The sequence below is a fragment of the Chiloscyllium plagiosum genome, chromosome 23 (assembly GCF_004010195.1).
Source record: "Chiloscyllium plagiosum isolate BGI_BamShark_2017 chromosome 23, ASM401019v2, whole genome shotgun sequence".
Classification (NCBI taxonomy): Eukaryota; Metazoa; Chordata; class Chondrichthyes; order Orectolobiformes; family Hemiscylliidae; genus Chiloscyllium; species Chiloscyllium plagiosum.
The window spans coordinates 13,024,509-13,040,937 of NC_057732.1; the positions used below are offsets into that span (position 1 = coordinate 13,024,509).

The 16,429-nt window shown below is 41.1% G+C and overlaps 1 protein-coding gene across 6 annotated transcripts in view; it reads right to left on the reverse strand.

Annotated features, from left to right (window-relative positions):
* Positions 1-14,134, reverse strand: part of cald1a (caldesmon 1a) — a 208,700-nt gene extending 194,566 nt beyond the window's left edge. For 2 of the 6 annotated variants that reach the window (XR_006315061.1, XR_006315060.1), the window contains exon 1: positions 14,007-14,134. The gene's annotated coding sequence lies outside the window, so the exon portion shown is untranslated. Of the gene's footprint in view, positions 1-13,587; positions 13,608-14,006 lie in introns of those variants that run through there. The other 4 variants (XM_043713556.1, XM_043713550.1, XM_043713554.1 and 1 more) reach the window with 4 other exon arrangements.
* Positions 14,135-16,429: the final 2,295 nt, after the last annotated feature.

Here is a 16,429-nt window from a genome sequence, read left to right on the forward strand (position 1 = left end):
GGGTCTTTTTGGAGGTGGCGGAAATGTCGGCGGATGATTTGGTTTATGCGAAGGTTGGTAGGGTAGGTTGGTAGGGTGGAAGGTGTTCTGTCCTTGTTACGGTTGGAGGGGTGGGGTCTGAGGGCAGAGGTGCGGGATGTGGACGAGATGCGTTGGAGGGCATCTTTAACCACGTGGGAAGGGAAATTGTGGTCTCTAAAGAAGGAGGCCATCTGGTGTGTTCTGTGTTGGAACTGGTCCTCCTTTACAATAAATGATATTGGTAGATGTGCAGGTACCGTTATAAAGAGAGTCGAGGGGCAGAGGGAGCTTGGAGTCTGAATGCATTATCTATTGAAGGACATAATGAGAAGAGTGATTGGGTCATAACTAAAGTATTGCATCCAGCTCTGGTCATCTCACTTCAGAGTAGATGGGGAGGGCTTTTGAGAGATTGCAGAGGATATCTACCAGAACGGTTCCAGAAATGGAGGATTTTAAACTGCAAAGTTCGATTGAAAATGTGGGGGTAATTCTGTTTGGATTAAAGTGGAGACAATTCCACAGTGGCATACAAATTTACAACGGGTTTAAATAAGAACATAAGCACTAGGAGCAGGAGTAGGCTCTCTGGCCCCACGAGCCTGCTCCACCATTCAATAAGATCATGGTTGATCTTTTCACGGACTCAGCTCCACTTACCTGCCCACTTACCATGACACCTAATACCTTTACTTTTCAAAACGCTATCAATCTTTGCCTTAAAAACATTCAACGAGGTAGACAAAGAAAGCCATACAAGGAGTGAAGGACACAAATACCATTTGCTCTCTGATACTCTATTCCATCTTAGTGCAGTGTTCTGTTCCAGGGCAGTTCTGCTGCGAAAGCCCATTCCTGTAATATCTTCTATTATTACGGGCAAATCTTTCAGGCCATTGGGACAGCTTTAGAGGCCGACCAGGCTTGAAAGTAAGAAGAATGCTGGTGGATAGATACTGCACCATGTTACTGTCACTTGCTGCTTTACTCCTGGGGCAGGTCAAATGTGATAGCAGCCACTCAATTATAAACATCAAGCAGCCAACTGAACAGCCCCATGCCCCCACCCCGTCCCCCTCCTCCACTCCCCCAAGGAAGAAGCCAACTCATAGGATCATCCCCAGTGAAATCCCTTTGGCCCAACAGTGCAGGAGTCTGACCCTGCATCTCCATCCCAGCAGCGAGAAGCCAAAAGCACAGCAGGAGAGACCCTTATTGTACGAATGGATTCAAGAACAGCTTCTTCCCCACTGTTATCAGACTTTTGAATGGACGTCTCCAAGGTAACCTTCCCACTGTTATCAGACTTTTGAATGGACGTCTCAAGGTAACCCTGATTGATCTCTCTCTCTATTTCTCTGCGCCTTCTCTGCGGCTGTACATAGTAGCCTGAACTCTGTTCTGTTACCCTGATGCACCTTGTATAATACAATCTGCCTTCATAGCATGCAAAACAACATTTTTCATGGTAACCCAGTACATGTGACAGACAACAATAAATCAGTGAAAACCAATAAGTTGCAAAGATGCACTCGTCAGCTTAATGCATGGCCAGGACAATGCGCTGGATCAATTTAGATCTTTCTAAATTGGCTGTTGTCAGAGAACGGTGTCACTACTTAAACTGAGTACCAAATGATGGAAGGCACTTAGTTACACTACTCAGTTGCTAGTTGGCAGAGTGATGCTTGAACAGCTTACACGGGTACACTATCTTCCTCAGCTTAAAGGTTTAGTTCAGAGGGTTTAAATGCCTACTAGTTGTAACAAGAGCAACACCAATTACATGTTCCTCCATAGGGCAGGAAGGAATTGGAGACCAGATGCCAACAGTTAGTCTAATAGCAACAGAGCAGCTTTCTTGGCAGGAGTGTGTGATGATGCCTCAGAAGACTCCGGTTTCCCCAGCAGTTCAGTGTCAAGTCTGTATGCTCATGGTGCCAGGCCATCTTCATAGTGTAGCAAGTGGGTCCTCACGGCCATTGCTCAGCAAGATGTCAATCACCAGAGTACTACTCTTCACCTGCCTCTAACAAACTCAATGGGCCTGCCCTAGCACAATCCAGACCTTTATACATTCATCACACCCAGTGTAAAATCAAGCAAATCACACTCTGTATTAAGTGTGCTGCTTAATAACAAGAAAGAGAAATATGCTTCTGGAGAACAGAATTTCTTGGAGGATAGAAGATGTTTGATGGCAGTGAATGTAGTTAGTTTCACTGGTAACTTCTTCTTCAAGCAGAATTGGTGTACACTTCTCAATGGTCAAGAAGCTTCTAGATATGTAGGTGCATCAGTGCCCACAAATCCATAGGTTTTATGGACTGATATTTGATAAACTATTTGTTACTATAGTTTAGAAACACCTATTTATACTGCAAGCTGATTAAGCTTGTGTGAAACTCTACTTACTACTTTAGTAGAGATTTTAACCTTTTCACATAAAACACTTAATGCCTGCATTTTAAAATAGCAGATAGAGAACTGTTAAGAAAAGATAATCACAAAAAATAATTTCTAGACTCACATCTTGAGGGGGAATAATATTTAACGGCAAGGTGATCAAATTTGAATGTCAGCCACTGATTTCTATCTTTGAAAACAACATGATCCTAAAGTCTGAAATAAAATTAGCTCCAATAAGATTATCCTAAACAAGCTCTACATTATGATTCGAAAAATCTACCCTCACATCATCATTTTTCACACTCTGCAATAAATTTCTCACCAAATGTGATCACTTAGAACAAGTGTGAGCTTGTGATTTTAATCATGTTCCCATCCTTTCCTACATCTGAATGCATGAGGCGAACTCCTTTAAAAAAAATCCAGAAAGGCAACATACATTAGCAGCTGATTATAGTTCAAATATGTCTGTACTTGGTTTTGAGCTCACTTCACATCCATCTAAGGAGTTCAGAGTAACTTGGCAAACCTCCTCCCTCCCACTAGATCTTTCCATGGTTGCTTCACACAAAAATGCCTGTTCACATTTGATAGGCATTCAGAGTTTTTGACTTTAATCTGTCAAAAAAAAAAAAGCAAAAACTCTAATGAAGAACGTTAATGGAATATTGTATTGCTTCATAAATATCAGCAAACTATTAATTGCATATTTTTAAATACCACATCAGGGTAATTTCTGCCTTTACTATACTGTGACTCAATATTTTTGGAATGTACAAACTAAGTTACCTTGAACATCACCAGAAGAATGTCCAATGAGAGGTCTTATACAGTGAAAGAGAACAGAACATATTATGCCCTTGTTGGTGAGGGGCAAAATTCATTACCAGTTAAGGAAATCAAGTCATTGTTGCTCCCTATATATTTAAACTATGCATTGCTATCCTAACCTTTTAAAATTGCTTACTGTCAATTTGCTCATGTGTTAACTATTAGGTCATTTTAATAAGAATGAATGGAATAGCTGTTGTAAAATTGTCACTTTGCATTATCAACATCAATCCACAGCAACAATAAAATCAGTTAATTTAAAATACAGGATGTAAAATCTTTGGCGTTGCAGATACACTTTAAAGTGCAGCTTTTTAATGGTTAAGACACACATCGGTTTAATTATTTGCCTTGAACACAGTCAACATTCAGCAACAGAGGAATAACTTTTTTTCCCCATTCGAAGGACAGGTGAAGCGTCTTCTAACCTATAGACACTTTGCTTCACAGGATGGCTGTGTGAACAGATTCCAAATACACATTTGACCCAAGTGGATCGTAGTTCACTGGTAGCACTCACGCATCAAATCAATGGTGGGTTCAACTCTCATTCCAGAGAATTAAATGCAAAAATCTAAGTTGGTAGCTCAGCGTTTGCTGTGCTATTGGAAGAACTATCTTTAGATAAAATATCCTAATGTACAATTTAGAATAGTTATAAGTCTGAATGAGTTCGTCCTGATCTTCTAGCATATGTTGATTCCTAAATCCGCACAATTGAGTCAGATCTCATTGATATCTGTCCAGTTTACTTGGCATAAACTGGCTGCCACTATTCCTATATTACAATAGTGACATTGCTACAAAAGTGCTTAATTAGCTGTAGGTACTGCTGAGATAGTTAAAGTTACTATATACAAATGAAAGTTCTTTCTCTCCATGGGAAAATCTTCACCAAATCACATGTCATTTTGATTTGAACAAAACATTGAATGGTCTTGTGTAAGGAATTACGAGAGCAATCATCACATCAACTACAGAATTTCAAGGCTACAGTAGTAACTCATCACCATCACAGTATATAAAATCCCAGTGAAATCAAGGACGTTTGCTCCCAGTCGGATGAAGATACAACAGAAGAAGTCAAAAGCAAGGAATGTTAATGGAAGAATGCACATTTTAAAAAAAAAAGATGGAGCTATTAAAAAGAAACATTTTCTGAGCTCCTTACAATGACTGACTTTGTTCACTAACAATGATTAAGAATTGCCAATGAACCGTCTGAACTTAAAAAGAGTGAAAATGTTTTGAAAAGTTCAAAAATATGAAGTTACAATTAGGTTTTCAGTTTCCAAGTCTTTGTTTAACCAACATCTATTATGAAAATTAGTACATAACACCAAATTACAAATGGACCTCCTATGTGTAAAATGGGTTAATCTTCCACTATCTAATTGTTACTCTCGATCATGATTTTGTTTGCCTTAAAATGCTCATTATGCAACTCTTAGCACCGTCAGCCAAAGAATCAATACTACCTTTTTTTTTAATTCATTCACAGCATGAGGGCATTGCTGGCTAGACCAGCATTTTTTGCCCATCCCTAATTACCCTGAGAGCAGTTAAGAGATGGAAATGTGTTGCTGGAAAAGCGCAGCAGGTCAGGCAGCATCTAGGGAACAGGAGAATCGACGTTTCGGGCATTAGCCCTTCTTCAGGAGTTAAGAGTCAACCACACTGCTGTGGTCTGGAGTCTTATATCGGACAGACCAGGTGAGGATGACAGTTTCCTTCCCGAAAGGACATTAATAAATCAGCTGGGTTTTTCTGACAATCGACAATGGCTTCATTAGATTTTTATTTCCAGATTTTTTTGTCCCACTGAATTCAAATTCTACCATCTGTTGTGGCAGGATTCAAACTCAGATCTGCTGAATATGAGACATGGGAGCAAAAAATTGGGCCATTCAGTCCAAAACGTCTGTTCCTCCATTCAATCAGGGCTGGTAAGTTTCTCAACCCCATTCTCTCAGTCATTATCGGAGTCTCTAGATAATTATTAACAATCCAGCGATAATAACTGTAGGTCATTATCTTCCCTCTCAAAAATAAAGGTGTGCCATCTGTTTAATACTTGACTTGGCGATCCATCTACGATTCATTACTGCTTTCAAAAAGTGTTTGAGCTTTTCCAAACATTAGACTAGCAGCACTGGGCCTGATCTTCTTATCACTGCTGGCGGTATTCATAATTTCAATGCTCTGCTTGTATAGACACAGCAGACGGTCAAGGAGATTAGTAGAATGCAGTAACATTCCAGATGAATGCTGGTGGGAGACAATAGGAAGCAATAAAGTTTTAGGAGTACTAAATGTTTCAAGGGAAAAATTACCGACTAAAATTAAATGATGTCAAGATGAGTAGATTAGGAGAACAAAGATTCAGATTGCACCAAAGGAGCTGTGAAAGTAGAGAAAAAAAAAGAATCGAGCAATTCCTTTAGGGTATAGAATGCGTGTGAGTGTAGGATATTCCACGTGTGAGACATTTTATTGTATAAAATCAACTAAATAAAGCTGGTGAATTATAGGAATCAGCTTTAGTCGCTGTTTCTTTCTCAACTTGTAGAGGACTTGAAATGCTGATAGAATTCCTCGTAATGAGCTTTGGAGAAACTTTCTTTAAATTAAAACATGCACATGTTTTCTCAGCACTGAGCAAAAAGCATGCTAAACTGAAAGATAAGCAGGAAAGAACCAGTAGTCCAGGGCACCAACTTTGTCTATATTTAAAGTTGTCCTATGGTCAAGGTACATGTTGTATAGACCAGAAGCCAACTGCTCTAAGCACATGGGCTAGCTCGCCTCTTTAGAAAGTTGAGCAGGGGGATTTCATTGAAACATGTAGAATACTGACAGACCTGGATAAAGTGGATGTGTAGAAGATGTTTCCACTAAGACCCGAGGACACAGCCTCAGAGTGAAGGGATAACCCTTTAGTACTGAGATAAGGAAGAATTTCTTCAGCCAGAGGGTGGTGACTCTGTGAAATTCATTGCTGTAAAGGGCTTTGGAGAACAAATTATTGAGCATCTTTAGGACAGAAATAGATAGCTTCAGTTGTAAGTATTCACTAGTAAGGAGATCAAGGGTTACAGAGAGATGGCAGGAGAATGGAGCTGAGTAACATATCAGCCATAAGCAAATAGCAGAGTAGACTCAATGGGCTGAACGGCCTAATTCTACTCCTATATTTTATGGCTTTGTTTGGTACAGCTGAGAGAGCAGATGCATGTTCACAGCAGTCTTTCATTAAGTTGTCCATTTAATGCCTTCTGCCACAGAGCAAGTCTTGACTCCAGTCTCATGCAAAGGATTCTTGAGGCTACTAACTGGGAAAAAGAAGGGAGGTGACTCCCTAGCACCTTTGTCACAATTTTCAATATCTTCCATAGGCTGATAAAGATATAAAGCTGATCCTTGAATTCACCAGTTTTATTGTTGAATTGGGATACTTTCTTTAATGTACAAATAAAATGTAGGTTTCCCCAGTGGTTATGAAAGGCCAAGTTGATATGTTTAACTTTGGTGGTCATTAATTCAGTCTCCACTGAGGTCATCTGCAGTGGGGCTTGACTTCAACGTTTCTGTCTCAGAATATTATATTTAAACGAACCATCATTCTGCCCTTGCATCTGTACTAACATACTATCAGTACTGATGTGTTTCCATGTTAGCCAAAAGATGTAGATCGAAACTGAGGCAACATCATATTCCTTGCCTGCAAGCCCCTATTTTCCTTTCCCAAATGGAGATGTAGCATCAGAACTGGTCACTGGAAGTAAGTGCAAGGAAAATGAAGGAATCAGTTGTAAGTATTCACTTGTCTGGTCATCATTGTTAGACGAGGAGGTGCTATTGGATCATTACAGGGTGAACCCTGTATCCACGGGTCCATTTACTGCAGTTTCAGTTACCCGCCGTTTACCGTGGCCCAAATATATTATAGGGAACATTCCAGAACCAGGGACCGGGGGCTGCTGAGAGCAAGTCTTGGAACGTATCCCCTGCAGGTATGAGTGGACTCTTGTATTGCCTTGTAAAGTGCTGTGTGTTTTTACACACTGGACTACATACAGAAGTGTCAGCCAGAAACATTACCAGGGTGCATTCTTTGACATTCCAAGAAAATATCTCAGTTCTGCACCAATTTAGGGCTATCTGTTCAATTCCTATACTGCTGCACCAATATATTTGACTTAATTTGCTGAAGCACATTACAAAAGAGAATCTAAGACACAGCAAACCAGTTGTCCTGCAATAAGAAACTGGCTTGATTATGAATCCCAAATCTAACCTGAAGACTTCGCTGGACTACTAACTGAAACTATAAGTTGATTTGCATTAGCTCCTCAAGGTCTTAATGACACTGATTTTCCTTGTCCTTCTATCAGACCTCCACTGTAATCCTTGTGGTGCTGGGCCCTGACCTTTAAAAACTGGTTTTGCGACAGGGCAATTGGCAGGGAATCCTTCCACTTGATGAACATATTTCCTTGGCCTTAAGAGTTCTGGAGTAAGACTGGCAGCAGTGAGATGAGATAAATCAATGGAAGAATTAAAACTGACAGCAAAAGATAAAGTACATACTTATCTTGTGCTCAGAAGTACTGAAAATGGTCACTTTTCTCTAAAATGTCATTATCAAGCCCCTAATAGAGGAAGCCAAGAGAAAAATTAAAGTAAAACTTGTGTAACTCCACTGCCTTCAGGCACCCAAGTACATGGCAGTGTGAAGGTGAGAACTACAATGTCTGCTGGCCATCAATTGCCCTCCAATTGACCACACATTCCTCAAATCCCAGCAGAACCAGTGCCAGCAGGGGAGCACCAGCAGCTTCACTGTGCAACTACAATACAGACTCTCACTTGGCATTATTGTGTGGTAATCCATTGTGGCTTTTGAAGCTTAAAGGCTTCCTCCACAGTTAATACTCTTGCTGTAAACTGGCCATTAACAGGTCCAGACAGCGGGCCGTGGAGGGGGTTGTTAGGGCCGACTGCCTGCCCCTCTTCCGCGGTTACGTTAGGGCCTGGGTGTCCTTGGAGAAGGAGCACGCGGTGTCCACCAACACCCTGGAGTTGTTCAGGGAGAGGTGGGCGCCGCAGGGAGTGGAGTGCATCATTTCTCCCTCCAACTATATTTTGATTTAGTCCCTACCCTTCCCTTCACTGTTTTGATCACACAGCACTGCCTTTTGATGTGAAGGGCAGTGTTTGTCACTGGCCACCCGGGTGTTCCCTATCTTCCTGGTGGTGGAATTTGAATAAAGATTTGTGCACCTTGTGTCTCTCACTGTGTCTCACACCTACACACACACACACCATGGGTGCTGGGTCAAAAATAAGCACTACTGCACTTAGGTGATAGTGTGGGGATTAAATTTTTAAAATAATATACCTTATTTTGGCCAAACTGGCCATCATCAAAAAAAAAAACTCTTGCTGTATATCCCACAAAGATGATGGCTTCTTGTCCATCCCACTTCAAAGATGCTAGTGCATCTTCAGATTTCTGATTCCTCATTGCAGATTGGAGAGAGTGGGCCATGTAATTTGGGCCAGAAAATCAATGACTGACAATAAAGACCCTTAAATGAAGTCATCCAGATTGTCTGCTGGCCTTTCCTAGCAAGCACAGCATTATGACCCTCCTAGCCTCTGTCCAGTTTATAATCTACTTAAAAATGTAACTCTCCTACCAAAGTATCCGTAAAAGGAATGTCTTTTTTTTAATGAAGACAAGGCTATTCAGTTCTATGAAGCAATGGAATTCTTAAAGAATTAAGCGACACAGCTACAATGCTTGATGAGTTCCGCCTGGTGTCTATTAATGGATTCAATTTTGTTTTACAACTTCCAGCTTTAACCCAAAATATGCCTTACAATTCAATGATTAAGGTCTCTGTCCAAAAACACACACATTTCAATACTGATAGAATATAAACCAAACTCTTTGGCCTGAATAAGTATTCCTAAACTTAATCTTGAGTGCCATTATGACCTTGCAATGAATGACAATGAAACACTTCTCTCAGACTTTGTTTATAGTTTTAATAATGTAATCAAAAGTCACTACAAATCAGCAACATTCAAGGTCCATCTTTGTTTGCTTTCCTTACGTACTTTGTCAGAGTTGGCAGTGTCAAACAATGAGCGGTGACCAACACCCATGGTCCAGCTATGTGATGTTCCCACGAAGGAATATGGCAATGCTATATGTCAATTCTCTTCTCTGACTTCTCCCTCCAGTCCTTCTTTAGTGAAATAGCAATCAGTTTAGTGGGGTCTGATGTGGACAAGGCACCACTTGATCAAAGACCTCATGCATTTATATTAGGATTTAGAGTGAGATGGTACAGTTGCTATGTAAATGTCGGTTGACTGCAGAATCAGGCTATTTCTGAAGAAAATGAGACAAAAATTATTTGTGAGGAGAGAACCTCACTCTACTTGTCTTCAGCTATAAATTGCACCTCATTTACAATAAATTTTGGCTTTGCACCAAATCCAAAGTTGTGCCAAGAGACTTCATCCAGAATTAGCCTCGAGTAATTTGTAGGCATCTGACTAATTAGATATTGCAAACAAACAAGTTCTCACTCTCTACATAAGTCAATGGTACCTAAATAATGCAACCACATCAGATTTTGTTTTTAAGATTTAGGTTTTATTGTCACTCAAGTGCAGGGTACAAGAGTACAGTGAAAAGTGTACAATGTTGCCACACACAGCAGCATCCTCGGCACAAAGTCCCTAGGTACAAAATCTTAATAACAGAAATAGTGAAATAAAGAACTAAGTTAAAAAATTCAGCACTCCAAGCCTCTTAATAGAAATATTCAATGACATTAGCTATTTGAACAATTTACGAGAAGCCGAGAAACCAGCTCAGCAGTGTCACTGCAGCCGCTCTAGACCTCAAGGATAGTCAAATAACCTACTACTCTTGTTCCTTTCCACCTGATGGTCACCAATCCAGCTAAGCCAAGCTATGGCTGGAATCTTGAAGAGGCCTCAGCAGCCAGCTGGAGAGCTGGCATGAGCCTCAGACATCTCTTAAGACCACAAGACATAGGAGTGGAAGTAAGGCCATTCGGCCCATCGAGTCCACTCCGCCATTCAATCATTGCTAATGGGCATTTCAACGCCACTTACCCGCACTCTCCTCGTATCCCTTAATTCCTTGCGAGATTAAGAATTTATCAATCTCTGCCTTGAATGACATTTAACGTCCACGCCTCCACTGCATTCCGTGGTAATGAATTCCACAGGACTATCACTCTCTGGCTGAAGAAATGTCTCCCCATTTCCATTTTAAATTGACCCCCTCTAACTCTAAGGCTGTGCCCACGGGTCCTAGTATCCCCGCTTGAAGGAAACAAATTCCCAGCGTCCACTCTTTCTAAGCCATGCATTACCTTGTAAATTTCTATTAGATCTCCCCTCAACCTCTAAACTCCAATGAATACAATCCCAGGATCCTCAGCCATTCATCGTATGTTAGGCCGACCATTCCAGGGATCATCCATGTGAATCTTCACTGGACATGCTCCAGTGCCAATATGTCCTTCCTGAGGTGTGGGGCCCAAACTTGGAAACAGTATTCTAAATGGGGCCGAACCAGAGAACTTACTGGGAAGACCCACCACATTATGTAACACTCAAGCATTTGACAGGCCAGCAGTAGGCCCTTCCACCGAGTCAAGGACCCGGAGGGTGAAATTTCTGCTCACAACTGGTTTGATAACAGCAGCAGTGGGATAAGGCCCTTACATTGGCATTAATTGCTCCCCTGAGGGAGTGCCACTTCCACTTCATTGGCAGTGAAGTGGGAACATTGTCAACATGCCTTTTCACCATGGATTGGTGTAGAGGAACAGAGACAGTCATGTTTTCACGCACCAACTACTAAATTAAGAGGAGGCAGTGGCCTAGTGGTATTATCGATGAGCTGTTAATCCAGAGACCTGATTTAGAATCCTACCACAGCAGATGGTGAAATTCGAATTCAATGAAAATCTGGAATTAAGAGTCTAATGATGAGCATGAATCTATTGTCAGGAAAAACTCATCTGGTTCACTGATGTCCTTTATGGAAAGAAATTGCTGGCCTGGCCTACACGTGACTCCAGACCCAGAGCAATGTCGCTGACTCTCAGCTGCCCTCTGAGCAATTAGGGATGGGCAATGCTAGCCTAGCCAGCAATGCCCTCATCCCATGAATGAATATAAAAGAACCTGCTTGACCATGTAATAAATTTGCCATGGGTGAGGGCTGAAGATTTTGACTGAGGTGTATACAGTACGTGCATGAATGCACATTGGGAGTCAAGGCTTGTAGGCATCTGTAATTAGTTTAATTCTACATGGGTTATAACAAAGCCAGCTAGGAAACTGGGCTGAAAATGTGTTGCTGGAAAAGCGCAGCAGGTCAGGCAGCATCCAAGGAACAGGAGAATCGACATTTCGGGCATAAGCCCTTATGCCCGAAACGTCGATTCTCCTGTTCCTTGGATGCTGCCTGACCTGCTGCGCTTTTCCAGCAACACATTTTCAGCTCTGATCTCCAGCATCTGCAGTCCTCACTTTCTCCAGCTAGGAAACTAACATGTACACAAATGCTAAAGTACTGTGATCACAGTACATTCACACAAGCTCAGCATTGATTCTGGCTTCACAGAAATGCAGAACTTTTGTATGTAATCAAGTAACTGCTCAACAGTGCATACAGTAACATTCAAGAGAGCTACAGTCCCTTTCTCTCCAGTATCACACTGGGCCTGGCTACTTTTGGAATAATCATATTGTTGATGCAATGTGATGCTACTTCACACCAATGCTATGGTTGTGGTTAAATCTAACCCTTAATGAGGAGCTATTAAACAGCACAAATGACTCCTTTACTCTTCAGCAGCCCAAATCTTTCACATAATTAGGGTTCTCCAGTTCAGATTTAACTGGTTGTAATGCTTCAGCAGTGACTCCCTTGAGTGAAAGCCCAGACATCTAAGCAATCCTGACTAACATCACTATCGGACAGATCTAATTAGGCTGGGCCATTTTGTGGTCTCTGGTTTGCATTGTAGGATTTTCAGCTATCTCAGTCAGAATGTCTCAAAGTTACTCATGAAGAATATAAATCTTAAATCAAAGAATGCTTTCAAACTGTCTAATCCAGGAAAGGTCTACTGTAATTAACAAAGAGATATAAACAAAATCCTCTAATAGTTATGCAGCGTTCAGAGTAAGGCCAGACTGATGCTTAATTTATATAATTTGTAATTTTTTAAAAACATCTTCAGACAGTTTGCAGTCTTGTTATTAAATGATTAGATTTGAGTCTGCACCACAATTATGTATTCTGCACTACTGGAACACAAAATCAAAAGAATAATCAGTAACAAGACATGATCATAGACAAACAATTAGATCAGAATCAAAGCACAAACCAAATTTTGCATTGGCCTTAGAAACAGGCTTAGAACAAACTTAATAATAACTCAATGTTTAATCAAGCGAATGCAAGTTATAAATAACCAGAAACAACTGCAACCAACCGAGAGATGCAATGCAGTACATGGACCAACAAGTTGGACTTTTTCAACTTGTCCATATTAAAGTCCCTCAGAACGTTTTCAAATGCATACTTACATTCCATAGGTTAAACCCATCGTCTGTCACCAAGTTAAATTTGCTCCTTATAAGGCCTATGCATTGAGCGCATTCCCTTCATTTTTTCCTAACATGGATGCCTTATCAGATGTGGTTTCACAGAAGGCCAGCAAATATTTAGCTAACCTCTTTACTTTTCAAAATACTGGCATCCTGCCGGCCTTCCCAAGAAAATTAAGCAAGGAGCTCGCTGGAGCAGACCACTCTCAAGTCTGCACCTTAAAGCTTATCATTTTGCTTTGGGCTAATGCCTTTAACCACCCCCTCCTCCCTTCCCCCAGGCTGGAGGAGCTCACCCAACATTGGAAACATCAAAAAAAAATGTTGAGATGTACTGTTGGGTCATACAATTAAGAAATGCTCTTGGAAACCTTTTTCTTCCAACCGGGTGAGGGTATGGAAAAGGGAGGTGTGGGAATAGTTGAGTTGTATGGGCATTGAGTACCAGCCTGAAAGACAGACTCCAGCTCCCAGAACAGAGAACACTGCATTATTCCGGCTCGGATAGTGAACAGATTGGAGCAACTCCGAGGTCTAAAATCAGATAGCGACTTCACTATCAATTAAAATCGCCTCAACATGTCAACCTGACTGGAATCAGAGTCGGTCTTTCACTTATCGAGAACAAAAAAAACCGAGCTACACACTGACCGTCCGCACTGCATTCCTCCTCCCAGCATCGATTTAAACTTTAAAAGAGAAGCAACAAGAGGCTTGCACGCAGTCAGCTCCAAGTTGATCTTGTGTGAAAAGGTTACTCTTTTGAGTTTTACTCAAACGCTTTGATCTCTCCCCTTCTCGCTGCTTCTTACTACCGACAGAACGAACTAAGCCGCCTTAGCAAATACTTCGAGCAATCTAACATTTCAGCATAGGCACAGAGACTCCTACAATTCCCCTTTGTCAATGCTATCCTTGCTGCATTCCAGAAACAGTCAAATCAGACGGTATTTCTGACTTCCTTTAAAGCGTTTAACAGAAGATAAGTTCTAGAGGATCTGCTGAATGCAAATCTTTAGTTTCTTTGAAGTCATGCCTACTACACGGAATACCAGAAGTCCATGTCTTACCTCTGTAGGTTCAGCGCTGGCCGGCTTTCAATACAAGCTAGACTGCAGCCGAACTGCAAGGAAGCACAGGCAGTCAAAACACACACACATACACAGTTCTATTCAATAAAACTCCAGTCATGCTTACGCCCCGCCCAAAGTCAATGCGAAGTGAACACATCTCCCCTATGTTTACAGTTGACAGCCACTAGTATGCATTGTCTGTAGCTTGTTCTGATTAGGAGCCAATCAGTGTTTAAACCCACGTTGAGTCCAGCCTCCATCCACGAATGCCTGTCATTCCCCAGGCATGCTCAGGAAGCCACTCATCAAGAAACAAGGCTTAAAACCCCTGAAAACGGTTGCTGGCTGCCAAAAATGTCTTGCTACATGCCCTTTTTTGGTTATCCTTTGCAGGGCCTCTGAAAGTAAATAGTCTGTCATGTACAATCATATAAAATGCTAATGCCAGGGAACATGCATCCCTTTCGAGCTTTTATTTGGCCGACTAAAAAAAAATTCAAAAGAAGCAGAGACTTCAAAATTTGGAGCAATTATACATGTTTTAGCGCAGGGAAAGGACGGAGATTAAAAGAGCCCTGAAATTTACATCAGTGCGCAAGCTCTTATTTTCTACAGCTTATTGGAAACACATGCCAGAGCTGAAAACGTCTATACATGACACCCTGGTGCAAATTTACTCCGAATAAATTGAGAAAACAAAAGAACCCTAACAAAATACAAGACGTTCTAAACGACAATTCGTTCTTTCTTCGTGGTTGCTGTGGACTAAAGATAAAAATAAGGAATAACGTGCAGATTCATTCTGCGAGCCAAATTTCTGAGGGTCTCAGTTTGACAGTAACCCTTTAGGCCCCAAAGTCTGATCCAAAAAGGTCAGCAAAACATCTGGAACTTCTTAGCTCATTGAACACTTGATGTTCCCACTGCCGCCTCTGGCCTTGGAGAGATAGATGTGCCATTATTACAGCTGTGCGTTGCAAGAACATCATGACAATAATAACAGGGTACTGAAGGAGTTAAGACTCCAGTTTTGTGTGGACCCTACATTTAGTATATTGAAAGAGCATGTAACTAAGGTTCTGTGCAAAGTATCTGCTGGCTTGATCAAAAGTACACAACTGGTGAAGAAAAAGAATCTTACGTTTGATTTGATGCCAATCATGAAATGTAACAGTCAACAAAGCTATGTTTGAAGCAACGTTCCTGTTCCATGTGCTAGTACTGGAAAATTAGCTTATACACAGCAAGATTCCACAACTAGTAATGAGATAAGTCACCAAATGATGTGTGGGGATGTTAGTTGAGAAGTTAACATTTCAGAACGTGGTGGAAAATTCCCCTGTTCACTTCAAAACACTGCTGTGGGATCGTCTCCATCCAATAACATCTATGTGCAGCAAGACCTGAACTAAATTGAGACTAGGTTGATAAGCAGCAAGTAACGTTAACATCACGCAAATACAGGGAAATGATCACCTCTAACAAGAGAGTATCTAATCATCTTCACTGATGTTCAATAGCATTACCATTGCTGAATCTCTCATTATCGATATCTGAATTGGTGGGGCGGAAATGGTGTTTATTATTAACCAGAAACTGAATTGGACTGGCCATATAAATATCATGCTAACATGAATAGGTCTGAAATTGGACGTTCTGTGGTGAGTAACTCATCTCCTGTCTCCCAAGTACCAGTCCACCATTATCAAGTCACACAGCGAGAATACTCACTACTTGCCCAGATAGATACAGTTCCAACAGCACTCAAGAAACGTGATTCAAGTCAAAACAGATCATTTGATTGGAATCCAATCCACTCACTTAAGCAAACATTTCATCCATCACGAGCGCACGGTGGCTGCAGTATGCACCATATAACAAGCTACTCTGCAGCAATTCACCAGGCATCCTTTGCAGCACCTTGTAAGTGCTCTCCCTACAGATGCAAAGTTTTTATTTTTTAGTTTCCTAAACATAAATAATGGTATCATTGATCAGTCTAGTCATGGTGACTGGACTAGATTGACAACCAAATAATTGCAGTGAGATTGTCTGGTGAGTTTTACAATATAAGGAGGTCTCATGAGGAACGTAAAATGAAAACTTGTTTTCTCTTTATTCATTAAGGAATGTGGGCATCACTGCCTAGCCTAGCATTTACTGCCTAAAGGGCAGTTAGGAATTAACCCCATTGCTGTGGGTCTGGAGTCACATGTCGGGATGACAAGATTCCCCCCCACCCCAATGGACATTAATGAACGAGATGGTTTATTCTGTCAATTGACAGTGGGCACAACTTGCCATGAGGCTTATTTTTATTCCAGGTTTTAATTGAATTCAATTTTACCATGTGACACAGTAGAATTCAATCCCATGTCTCCAGAATATTAAATTGGAGCAAAACCAGAAATTGCTGGAAA